The sequence below is a fragment of the Zeugodacus cucurbitae genome, chromosome X, assembly GCF_028554725.1.
Source record: "Zeugodacus cucurbitae isolate PBARC_wt_2022May chromosome X, idZeuCucr1.2, whole genome shotgun sequence".
Taxonomy (NCBI): Eukaryota; Metazoa; Arthropoda; class Insecta; order Diptera; family Tephritidae; genus Zeugodacus; species Zeugodacus cucurbitae.
In genome coordinates, this window is record NC_071672.1 from 32,406,894 (window position 1) to 32,421,500 (window position 14,607).

A 14,607-nucleotide genomic window follows, 5' to 3' on the forward strand; every position below is an offset into this window, starting at 1 on the left:
GTTTAAATAAAATATATGTTTGTATATATTTAAGAAAAAATGCAAAAATACCCCAGTTTTCAGTCGCTGATATCCAGCTAACCGCTCAATTTGAATTTATGCTTCAAACAACTAATCTCTGCGAAATAAAAATATTCAACTTACACATCTGTGCTGTTTGTCACCATTGGTTTTAAATGCAGAAACATTTTTTTAAACAGAATTTTTAACACCTTTTAATATTCGACGTGTGGTCTATTGAACCCTCCCTATGTCTATATCAACTCCATCAGCCCCAGCACTCTTATAAATTCCAGTATGGTGCTGGGAATGAGGGTGTCGATGCGTTCCTAAATCTCAAAATTTTACTTATTATTTTTATTAGCTGCTACACTAACTGAAATACCGCTCGTTGGAGCTAACTGCTAAAGATTATTTTATATTATCTTTAGTAGAACAGTTTTTAACATCCGAAACATTTGTTTGTAAAGCCGGGATTAAAGCTGGGACTAAAGCTTATTAAATAAACACATTTTTTTTGTAAAAAAAATAATAAAAGTTTTTTAAATAAAAATAAAACAATTTTTTTTAATAAAAATATAAACATTAAAAGAATAATAAAAACGTTTTTTTTTTTTATAAAAAATAAAAACAACTTTATTTAATAAAAATAAAAACAATTTATTTTATTTTATTTTATTTATTTTTTATTAAACATTGTTTTCCTTACAATTGTTTGTGTTTACCGCTCGTTGGAGCTAACTGCTAAAGATTATTTTATATTATCTTTAGTAGAACAGTTTTTAACATCCGAAACATTTGTTTGTAAAGCCGGGATTAAAGCTGGGACTAAAGCTTATTAAATAAACACATTTTTTTTGTAAAAAAAATAATAAAAGTTTTTTAAATAAAAATAAAACAATTTTTTTTAATAAAAATATAAACATTAAAAGAATAATAAAAACGTTTTTTTTTTATAAAAAATAAAAACAACTTTATTTAATAAAAATAAAAACAATTTATTTTATTTTATTTTATTTATTTTTTATTAAACATTGTTTTCCTTACAATTGTTTGTGTTTATGTTATGATATATTATAACTCAGCATATCATGTTAGTGGCTTGAAAAAATATATATAGTAATAGCGGACCGACCAGACTGTTGTTGTCCTGCAAGATATTTCAATCTATTAGCATATTAAACAAAGTCTGAAATGAAACAAAAATAATAAAATTATTGGTATTAATATGTAAACGGATAGAACATTTGGTATAGCGACAGTAGCGACATACAGTAAATCATTTCCCAACATTTTTTTATAGCTTTAGAGGGTTACTATATAGTAACAAATGGCGCATATAAAACAAAAACAACAAAAAACAATTAAAAACGTATTTAAAAAATTAAAAAAATCTGATATTTTATTTTGACCAATAACAAAAAATTTAAAATCAATTAAATGCACTATGTAAATTGTAACGTATGGTTACTACAAACCATGCTCGAATTCAGCTGAAAATACTCAAAAAATTTCATTCAAATCGGTCCAGCTGTTTAGGAGGAGTTCAGTGACATCACGTACAGCGGAATTTTATTTATATAGCATAAAAAGTTATAAGAAACCGTTTGTTTATTTCTAATATACAGTTTTTGAATTCTTAATATTTATAAATAATATAACACATAATATACTGAGATTATTAAGATGAAACGAAATTTATATTTATCGAGTGCTGCATCTTATCCATTTTATCTAAGAAACATGTGCCCTGAAATAATAAAGCGCAGCATAATATTATACATTTTTTTAAGTTTTTATTTTCATTTATTTTGCATTCAATTGTTTGTTAATTTGATAATTACTGTTAAATATATTTTTTTTCTCTGTTTACCATCCCTATATAACTATTTAGTTTACTTTATTATTTATTAGCATGAAGCATTTATAGCATATATATATTATTATAATTTATACTTAAGCTTTTTAATAATTTTTTTTATGTATTTTATATATTGTGTATGAGATATGCAAATATTGTATATACAAAATAATAAGTAAACTTACAAAAGTCACATCCTACCTGTTGCTATTGCGCAAGGCGCACAAACAATCTATACATATTTACTAATTACTGCAGAAATACATAAAACTGTGCGCCAATTAAAACGCTAGCTTTATAAGAGACTACACGAACAGTGTAGTTAAACGCGAAAAGGCTGAGCAAAGGGGGCGGGATTGTCTTGGTACTTGTGGAGGCTGCAGCATGTACACAACTAACCGCACACAACAACCAACAACGAATCAACTGCACCCCAGCTATTTACTTAATCAGACAACCCACCTATCCATTTGCTGTTTATTAAAGTGTTCTTTACACACTGGTAATGCCATTTTTCTTCATACGTTCATGGGGAAACGTGCTCTCTTTTATTACATACATACATACATTTATCCAAACATATACTATACGATACTAAATATATGTATGTATGTATGGTGTAAGATAGCCTCATGCATATATGCCGACACATTTAAAGAGGTTTTATTTAAAAAAAATTGGCACTATTTGCACACACTAGCGCATGACAGAACGTTCATGGATTATCATACACATATGTAAATATGTATGAAATAGATATTTTTTTAATTATCGCTATTTAAATGATTTTTTGTTGTTATTTATATACGTTGATTATATTATATTATATATTATATACGCTGAAAAGATAAATTAATTTTATAAAGGCCATTCTTTGCTTTTGAATTGACTCCGATTAATGTCGTTTTTAACATGAAGGATTCAATATGCGGTGAAATGGCGAACTCATAACCGGACATCGAAGCTCTACACTTATGGTAGCGTGTGTTTTAAATGAATGCTTAATGTTACTAAAATTTACAAAATGTTTTTTGTGATTCATTAAATATTGTACGTTTTACAAAATTATTTATTTATATTTAGGAATCACAAATAATATATACATAAATTTATATATATATATATAAATTATTCATTACAAACATACATAGAAATCTTTCCTCTTTATAATAGTAGTATAGATTATTGTATATACTTATATATGTATATATATATACTACTATTATAAAGAGGAAAGATTTGTATATATGTTTGTAATGAATAAACTCAAAAACTACTGTGACGATTTCAAAAATTCTTTCACCATTGGAAAGCTACATTCACCCCGAGTAACATAGGCTATATTTATTGCTAGAATCTCAACTTTTTGGAAATTGTGCCCAGGAGAAAGTTTCAAAAAGGCTCCCTGATGGAGAATCTTAATCGGAAACTGAAAATCGTCCTGCAAGTCATTCTCTACGCATCGCAATCGCGTGCCAGAGTGTCGAGTAACGAGCGCTCGCAGCTGCTTGCTAAACAAAATTTCAAAACCTGCCAAGTACGCGCTTGACAGTCGAGTACAGAGCGTGTGCCGCTGCTTGAAGAACAAAATATTAGATATATAAAAGTCGCACTAGGGGTCGAACTCTGATCGTTCCCAACACCTTCATAATCAGAGAGAAAAACAACGGACACCAAAGACCAGAGGTCGTAATCAATTTCTTTTCTCATTGCAAATAAAATATAATTTCATGTTCGAATTTTCCTCATTTTATCTTTTTTAAAATGAACCCACGCAAGAAGAAAATATATACATATATGTATAAGTGTAAAAAAGTTATAAAAACTTATAACTTTTGAAATGTTTGTTTAAACCCGTGCGAAGCAGGACCGGTCTGCTAGTTATATATATAAATAAGGGTCCGTATATATATATATATATATATATATATATTACTATATATATATATTATATTATTCTCGTATAAACGTGTTTAAATTTGATTGCACAAATTTGTAAATAGTTAAGTTTAATTCTGTTGCTTGTTTTAACCTGGTTTCGGTTGAAAACGGGTGTATTTTTACAATTCCATTTTAAATATTTACAATCATATATAATCATTTAAAATATTTAGCATATCAAGGTTACACATTAAAAGAGTAATTTAAGAAATTTTTATTTAAAAATTCCGTATATGTATTCAGCTATTGGTAACTCAAGTTCCTTGACGTCTCAAAAAAATAAAAGCGCTTGCCGTAGACAGCATAACTCATTGAAAATTTGTATTTTCACAGAATTTTAATGAAAAAACACACTTTTTTGTTCAAATTTACTTTTGAGATAAACGCGTCTAAATTTTTCAATTAAAATTGACGTGAACTGGTGGGCGGTACTTCCAAATTGTCTATCTCTTAGAATTATCCTTGGATCGATTTGATATTTTCGTATAATACTTTATTAATAATAATAATCGTATAATACGTAACCGGAACGGATCCGGATTTTTATACGGCCAAGGACTGTCAAATCGACAGCATTCCTCAAACTAATTTGTGGTATGTGAGATTTAGAAATTTTGAAACCCACCTATAACCCTTAATGAATTGAGTTTCAAAATAATAATTTTCAAATAAATCTTTATTTTATAATTTTTTTGCCCACAGCACAACTTTATATTGCCAATCTTTCCTACCAGAGTTAACGAGTCGGTCGAGTCCTTTAAGAATTCACTTTCTGAAATTGTTAGTATCGAAAAAGTGATTGATTCAAAAAAGGCGTCTAGACACGATAGCGTTATTCCAAAAATGCTAATTTAGTTACCAAATACTATTGCTATAACAATGCACTCCGTGTTCTTAGACGCTATTCTCATTTTCGGATATTATCCAATTCCATGGAAATACGACTTCTTCCATCATGATAGTTAATCCTGGGTAAGACTAACACAGCCGTCTACATACAGACGAATCAGTCCTCTACCCTATCTTTCTAAAATATATATTTTTTTATATATTTATTTTACATTGCAACTAATTCAAAAATATTTACAAAAGAAAGACTAACAAGCAACTTGAGTATGATATAAATGTATAGGTATTACAAGATTACAAAACTACTCTGCGAGTATTGACTAATTTAAAAGATCGCTTGGTTTTAAGCGTTTGAGTCGTCTTGGTGGTCCATCTCTAAAAGTTAAAATGGTTCCTTCTTCGTAATATACTTTAACAACCTGGCTTCATGTGCTGTTGCAATTTTTTAAATTCCTGCGATAACTGATCAGGACATCTTTATATCAGGACATCTACTAGGCGCTTTGACAATTAACCTTAGTATGTTGTTTTGGAATTGTTGGATGATTGTTATTTGCGTTAGTACATCCCCAGAGTTGTACACCATAGCGAAAAAGTGTTACTATCAAAAATATTCTCTTTACTTCATGAAAATAATTATTGCTAACGAACTCAGAAACCGTTCGAGCACAGTGTCTACTGTTCTGCTATATTTCTAGATATGACCCAAGCGTTCGATAAAGTGTGGCATGAATGCCTTTTATATAAAAATAAAACAAATTAAATTAAGAATTGTATAAATCCTTGGAAGCCTAATTTAAAAAAAAAAGAAAATTTACGGTTCAAGTAGCAGATTTTATATCTGGCGAACAAACGATAAGAGCTGGTGTACCTCATGGCAGTGTGCTAGGCCCAACTCTATACATAATATATACAGCTGATCTTCCAACAACTGTATTGACATACACTTTTGCGAATGACACAGTTGCCCTACTATAACATCCAGAGTATTGGAAGTACACCTAATTTTTGTTGAAGAATGGCTAGCCGGCTGACGTATGAATGAACAAAAGTGCAAACTTGTTACATTTTCACTACGACCAAATATGTGTCGAGCCATTAAAACGAAAATAGTACCTCCAGCGAATGAAGTAACTTATCTTGGGATTCACCTGGATAGGAGACTTATGTGGCGAAAACGCATAGCGGGTTAAATAACTTTCTTTAAATACTTAGAAGAAGTAATGTTCACCATGGTACATGAGTAATAAAAATATCCACACAGATCTTGATATCACTATGATAAACACGGAAGTAGAGGACAGCAAATTGAAATACAGTAGTTTTCCGAAATAACAAATATTGGTTTAAAGAAAACCGCTTATAACGAACAAGCAAATTTGTTACATTGAGAACCTTAAATAACGAACATCGGGGATTTGTAAGTACTGGGTTTAACGAACAACATGGAGAAGACTCTACATATGTCTTATCCATGTTGTTTGTTAAACCGAGCACTTACCAATCCCCGATGGTAAAAACTCGAATAAAATCGAAGTGAAAATAGAATTACAACAAGTAAGGAAAGGCTAAGTTCGGGTGCAACCGAACATTTTATACTCCCGCAATTTATTGCTATATTTTAATTAAGATAACACACAATTTGACCCATATATTCGGCATAAAGTTCAATAGAAAAACGCAAATCATCATATATAGTATATAGGTTGAGGTAATTCCTGAACCGATTTCACTAATTTTCCTCACCATTATATCTGAGATTATATGCTCACTTAATTTATTAACCGATTTACAAGCTATTTCCTCTATAAAATTTAGTGTTTCTGACATTTTTCGTTAGTGAGTTAACGCACTTTTGGTAATTTTCAACCTAACCTTTGTATGGGAGGTAGGCGTGGTTATTATCCGATTTCAACTATAATATTTTCATGGTATGTACCCCACACATAATGGAACGACATCAGAAAGTTTGGTTTATATAGCTTTATTGGTTTGCGATTGGGGGCGGGGCCTAGGCCCACTTTCCCAAAAAAATTACATCCAAATATGGCCCTTACTATGACGATCCATTGTACCAAATTTTATTTCCGTAGCTTTATTTATGACTTAGTTATGACACTTTATGTGTTTTCGGGTTTCGCCATTTTGTGGGCGTAGCATTGGTCCGATTTTGCCCATTTTCGAAAGCAACCCTCTCTCACCGGCCGGAGGGACGGACGGGCGGACAGACAGACATTTGGATATATCATTTTGATATATGTATATCAGTGGCGGATCCACGGTGGGGGTTTTTGGTGTTAAAACACCCCCTAAACTCAGAGGAAAATATGTGTTTGTTGATATGGGTTTGGAATGAGGTTATTGATCAAAAAAATCACATTAAATTATAAGCAATTATAATAAGTTACAAGATTTTTGTTGTTATTCATATAATTCGAAGTTTCTCTACATTTGTACAAGCAGTATCGCTGAAGCTCAGTGATTATTTGAGGATTACGCAGGATCTCACATTCCATGTTATATTTTCCTTGGTTTTTTAAAGAATTCTTCTAGTATTTCATCAATTGACAGATCAATATCCCTATGAATATTCATTGATGCTAGACCATTAAGCCTATCTTGACCTGTCGTATTTCGTAAATAGGTTTTCATTCTCTTTAAACTTGAAAAACTTTTTCCGGTGATGCTATTGAAACAGGCAATAACAGGCAAAAGACGTTTTGTTCACTGCTTCTAAAGCTTCGAGAGCATTCCGAAAATGCTTGCCTGAAGTTCGCTGTTTCCACATTTTTACCTCCGAAAGTTTTGTTCTGAACAGTTGATCACCCTTTCATAAAAAGAAAATATTTCTCGAGCTTTTTAGCTTCAAATTCGAACTTTGGGAAAAATACACAAAAAAAAACAACAAAACGTGTCCTATAATAACTGAATTTTCGCGAGGGAACTGTTATATAAAAATACGTTGAGTAATAAAACTTTTCGTAAAACCACCCCCTCCCCCCAAAAAAAAAATTTTTTTCTGGATCCGCCACTGATAAATATGTTTAGTTTTATGACTTACAAAGAACCGTTATGTGAACAAAACTATAATACTTTCTTAGTAACTTTTGTTGCGAGAATATAAATATAACTAAATAAATGTCAAAAGAAATCTGTAAATTGGAAAATGTTGAATTTTATAGAAAAGCTAAAAATTATTGATCAGCACCAAATAAAAGTATAAGTGTCAGCGCTTACTTTTAAGTACAAAATTGCGCGTCGTTCATGTAAAAATATGAAACAAAAATATTATGTGCAGCGCTCATGTAGATGATGTCCCCAACTTATTATAGCAACATATTATAACATATTGGCTCAACATTTCCTTTCCTTAGCTTAGTCATCGATCTAACATATTTCTGCAAGCTCGTTTTCAAATTAATCGTAAGTGACCGGTGGTTTATCATCATCGGCATCGGGAACAATGTGATTCCAGCTTAGCGGGATTAGGTGGGTTTCAAAATTAAAAAAAAAAAAACGAAAAAAGAAATATCTTATTAAATACTCCAATATGTAAAAAAAATATGTCACATCGAAAAACAAATTTATTTATTTAAAATTTTGTACCTTTTTCAGTTAAATGAATAAATTGATGTTACTCTATTGTCGAAATACAAAAAAAAAATGTTTTTTATTTTTTAATTAAGGCAAAAAGTGGCGAGTGCATATAAAGATACTGTACATAATTAGGTAATATTTTTCAGTTATATAGTTAACTGTAAATTAGATTATTAGATTAATGAAATCAATACAAGTTTAACTGAATAAATACAGGTGTTCAAATAAACCAAAATCGAATTTCAGAAAAAACTCTCATAAGTAACGCACACATGGGGTAGCATCTAAGTATAAATTAAACAATTGTGTGCTGGCACGTAAATAATAAGGAGTTATGCATACATAAACAGCCACTGATTAGTAATGTACATACATACGTACGTACAAACATACATACGTAAAGAAAATTATTACCGACCTGTAGAAAAGGTAAGCTACTTACATACATATTTACTTAGCTATGCATGGCATGTATGCATTTGAATTGTATAACATACATATACATATGTATAGCTAGGTACATATATCCACGATATTTTGAAAATTAAAACGAAGTGTATAATGTCTGCTAATGAGTTTAATTATATCTCAAAGACAGCTAAATCCAACATATTTGAACAAAAGGCGAAAATATTACAAAACTTTTCTGGAAAGCTGGAAGGTCTAAGCAACGATTTGCCAAAGTTTCTAACTTTATTAAAATTCTGATGGGAAGCCATTTATTTAACCCTTAGCTGTTGTCGATATTTCAAATCCCTATACATACATACATATATGGGGCATTCTCTATTATTAATATTAAACAAAAAACAAGTAAGGAAGGGCTAAGTTCGGGTGTAACCGAACATTTTATACTCTCGCAATTTATTTATTTAATTTTATTAATATAACACACAATTTGACCCACATATTCGTCATATATATTGTATAAAGTCCATTGAAAGTTTATAACCATAATATTAGGTTAGAAGCACCGAGGTCCTCGTGTTCGATATATGGGGCCTTAAAAACCTATGGTCCGATTTCGGCGATTTTTAGAATGGGGCTGCGACACTATTAACATAGTATTTGTGCAAAGTTTTGCACCGATATCTTCACTAGTACTTACTTTATATATTGTAAAGTAAACGATTCAGATTGTCTTCAAAGTTCTGGTATATAGGAAGTAGGCGTGATTGAAAACCTATTTGGCCTATTTTCTCAACATATCATTGGGATGTAAGGAAACTATTACAAACCAAGTTTCATTGAAATCGGTCGAGTAGTTTCTGAGATATAGTTTTTGACCCATAAGTGGGCGACGCCACGCGCATTTTCCATTTTATAAAAAATCTGAGTGCAGCTTTCATCTGCCATTTCTTACGTGAAATTTAGTGTTTCTGACGTTTTTCGTTAATGAGTTAACCCACTTTTAGTATTAGGAAGTGGCTAAAAAAAACTACTGCAGAAAGTTTGGTTTATATAGCTCTATTGGTTTGCGAGATATGTACAAAAAACTTAGTAGGGGGCGGGGCCACTGGCCGACAGGGGTAATGCTCGAAAATTTTACGAAAAGATCCGGCGACTAACTGAAGGTTTCAAGACCGGAGCACACTCCTGTAGGACCCCCAGAGGTGATCTAGTTGTTGATGAAAAGAGTATACTGTGTTTGTGGAGGGAACACTTCTCCAGCCTGCTGAATGGCAGTGAAAGTACCACACCAGGAGATGGAGAACCCGATTCCCCAATCGACGAAAATGATGTTCCATTGCCCGCCAGTGAAGAAATTAGAATAGCAATTACCCGCTTGAAGAACAACAAAGCGGCGGGGGCCGATGGATTACCGGCCGAGCTATTCAAATACGGCGGCGAAGAACTGATAAGGTGCATGCATCAGCTTCTTCGTGGAATATGGTCGGAACAAAGCATGCCCGACGATTGGAATCTCAGTGTACTCTGCCCAATACACAAAAAGGGAGACCCCACAAACTGTGCCTATTACCGTGGGATAAGCCTCCTGTGTGAAAGACTTAAGCCCACCGTCAACAAACTGCTTGGACCTTATCAGTGTGGCTTTAAACCTGGAAAATCCACCATGGACCAGATATTCATAATGCGTGAAAATAGGATCGACACACAAAACCTTTTTGTCGACTTTAAAGCGGCTGTCGACAGCACGAAAAGGGGCTGCCTTTATGCCGCGATGTCTGAATTTGGTATCCCCGCAAAACTAATACGGCTGTGTAAGCTGACGTTGAGCAACACCAAAAGCTCCGTCAGGATCGGGAAGGACCTCTCCGAGCCGTTCGATACAAAACGAGGTTTTAGACAAGGTGACTCGCTATCTCATTGAAGGGATATTGTGATTGATATAGCTTTCTTTAACCTGATGCTGGAAAAAATAATACGAGCCGCAGAGCTAAACAGAGAAGGTACAATTTTTTATACAGCTTCTGGCGTACGCGGATGATATCGATATCATTGGAAACAACACCCGCGCGGTTAGTTCTGCTTTTTCCCGCCTGGATAAGGAAGCGAAGCGAATGGGTCTGGTAGTGAACGAGGACAAGACGAAATATCTTCTGTCATCAAACAAACAGTCTGCGCATTCGCGTCTTGGCTCCCACGTCGCTGTTGACAGTCATAACTTTGAAGTTGTAGATAATTTCGTCTACCTGGGAACCAGCATTAACAGCAATAACAATGTCAGCCTGGAAATCCAACGCAGAATCACTCTTGCCAACAGGTGCTACTATGGACTAAGTAGGCAATTGAAAAGTAAAGTCCTCTCTCGACAAACAAAAACCAAACTCTACAAGTCCCTCATCATTCCCGTCCTACTTTACGGTAAAGAAGCGTGGTGTCAACATCCGATGAGACGGCACTAGGAGTTTTCGTGAGAAAGGTTTTGCGGAAGATTTAGGGTCCCTTAAACATTGGCAACGGCGAATACCGCAGACGATGGAACGATGAGCTGTATGTGTTATTCGACGACATAGACATAGTCCAGCGAATAAAAAAACAGCGGCTACGCTAGCTAGGTCATGTTGTTCGAATGGATGAAAGTACTCCAGCTCTGAGAGTATTCGATGCAGTACCCGCTGGTGGAAGCCGAGGAAGAGGGAGACCTCCACTCCGATGGAAGGACCAGGTGGAGAGGGACCTGGCTTCGCTTGGTATAACCAATTGGCGCCAAACTGCCAGAAGGAGGGATACGTGGCGCGCTGTTTTGGACTCGGCTATAACTGCGTAAGCGGTGTCTACGCCAGTCAAGAAGAAGAAGAAGAAGAATGTTCGTAATAGAGTGGAACAATTTGTAAACGTTTTTCAGGCGTAAGTCTTTCATGATGAAATGCCAAACAATACTGAACCAAAATAACAGGACAGCTTGACCTGTCTAACAAAGGCTATTGAGAAAAGTACTTATACTTGGATCATTCATTACTTGACACTTTTAGATTATCCTTATAATAAAATATATATAAAAAATAAGTTAAAATCAAAACTCAAAATGCTCATTTGTATCACTAAAGAGGAAGAAAGTTCGTCGCCATGTCAGCTCATTAAATAAAAATATGCCAAAAAATGAACAGATTACGTTACAATATATTTTAAAATTTTAATGTTATCATTTTATTGTGTAAAAGTTAGAAAAATATATGTTATTATGCCAAACAACAATGCCTAAAATAAACAAATGCTTAATGAGACACCTTCTCGAACACCACACTCGATTTTTTGCTTGCCTTCATCTTCCGGATCGTTTTAATAGGGAACTTTAACATTTAAAATACTCCACTGAAATTGTAATCCTATAATGATACAAAAGAATATTTAATGTTTTGTATGTATAATCGACGCTGCGACGAATCATTCTTTTCAACACTTCCCTGCTTATACTGGTTTGAATGTAGGTATGCACATACATACATATGTGTTCATATGCACCCTGTAGTGAATCGAACTATTTATAAACCCATATACTTTAGAGCTAGCCTGAACCGTAAGCCCATGAACCGTAAGTTCCATTCAAAAAACCAATCGAAGAAGAATTTTTAATTTGCTTTTTAACTGACTAGTTGGATTTTAGTTAGTCAATTCTCAATATACTGTGGTACTGTTCCTAATTAGTGTAATATCTCACAATTGGTAACATAACTGGGCACATTTCCATGTTGCTGTAGTAGAAAGTTGTTTCTATGATAAGAAAATGTTAGAGACAAATGTGGGTAAGGTATTAATACAGCATCATAAATAAAACAATAACACACCGATACCTATCAGTTTCATTTATGCCACATTGAATTTAACTGTTATTATGTATTGTTATTTTTTTATAATATTACGTTTTCTATCGTTTCTACGTTGGAAATCGAACTAGTTATACAGCTTTCGAAAAAAATTCATTCACGGATTTGTTCATTCACATTGTCAGACCAGACACCTATTTAAATGTGATACACAACACGCCATCACCCATAGGTTGCTAATAACTGATATAAAGTTTGATGTGTCATAAAGACGACACTAATATTAGGCTAATTTAAATCATATGCATATGACAGACACCTCAGTTTTTTTGTTTTTATTATATTATGTATGAACATTATTATTTCCATAAAGCTATCGGTTTGCATTAATTCTTAGCTGCAGCATAAACAATACCGTTTTTATTATTTTAGTGAATCAAAAAGTAAATGTATCGGTATATATAATATAAGCCTACATATATATGTGAATCTACTGTTTGGTTATTGTAATATATGCATGTTTTGTTCCGCATACTTTCATATGAACTTTTGCGGAACGTTGGTGTTACTACGTTTATGCTTCATTTCTTCGCGGTTATATTCTACATGGGTAAAGCCAAGAATGATAGATGACAAGCTTACAACATAGTGACGCGCTCATGACCACCGAATGGGAAAAGGCAACAGAAGAATTGCCAAATGGAAAACGGAAATGTAAAACATAGTGAACCAAATTGTATAATGTGCAGATAAAATATTACAATGAACGTGATTCTTAAAATCGTCATCTATAAAATGATCCAATATAATAATGATATAGAGACCGACTGATTAATCGTAATAAGTTAATACATTTTTCACTTAGAATTTAAATAATAATTAAGCACTAGCCTTGACTTCAGCTCTTTGTTTTGCTTTTTTATTGTTTTGTACTAACGTGCATTTGTCACTTTTTCTTTCGTTTTTTGTTTTGCTCGCGTGTTTGGGAGTCGTGAGTGCGTCACTCAACAGGAAATTAATTTACAGCGAAAAATTACCAATACGGGAACCCTGCATATGCAATCTGTTAAATTTGTATATTGTACACCGGCACAAAAATCATCTGACTTGACGTTCAACTTAATTCTAAATCCGTTTATGCACCCGAGTTAACAAAGTTAAAAAATGCGTATATTCTTTCCGAGTAGATCATTTAAACGTGTTTACGCATGTCTTCTTCTTCTTGACTGGCGTAGACACCGCTTACGCGGTTATAGCCGAGTCCAAAACAGCGCGCCACGCATCATTCCTGCTGGCAGTTTGGCGCCAATTGGTTATACTAAGCGAAGCCAGGTCCCTCTCCACCTGGTCCTTGCAGCGGGTACTGCATCGAATACTTTCAGAGTTGGAGCACTTTCATCCATTCAAACAACATGACCTAGCCAGCGTAGCCGCTGTTTTTTTATTCGCTGGACTATGTCTATATCGAATAACAAATACAGCTCATCGTTTCATCGTCTGCGGTATTCGCCGTTGCCAATGTTTAAGGGACCATAAATCTTCCGCAAAACCTTTCTCTCGAAATCTCCTAGTGCCGTCTCATCGGATGTTGACATCGTCCACGCTTCTGAAGGACGGGAATGATAAGTGACTTGTAGAGTTTGATTTTGGTTCGTCGAAAGAGGACTTTACTGTTCAATTGCCTACTCAGTCCAAAGTAGCACCTGTTGGCAAGACAGGTGGTGTGTGCCGTTCCTCTTTTCACGGGTCTTCTCCAAGATTTGGCGCATGGTGAATATCTGGTCAGTTGCGGATTTTCCAGGTCTAAAGCCACACTGATAAGGTCCAATCAGTTTGTTGACGGTGGGCTTTAGTCTTTCACATAGTAAACTCGATAAAACCTTATAGGAGATAATTAGGAGGCTGATCCCACGGTAACTGGCGCAGATTGTGGGATCTCCCTTTTTATGGATTGGGCAGAGTACACTGAGATTCCAATCGTCAGGCATGCTTTGTTCCGACCATATTCTGCAAAGAAGCTGATGCATGCACCTTATCTGCTCTTCGTCGTCGTATTTGAATAGCTCGGCCGGTAATCCATCGGCCCCCGCCGCCTTATTGTTCTTCAAGCGGGTGATTGCTATTCGAATT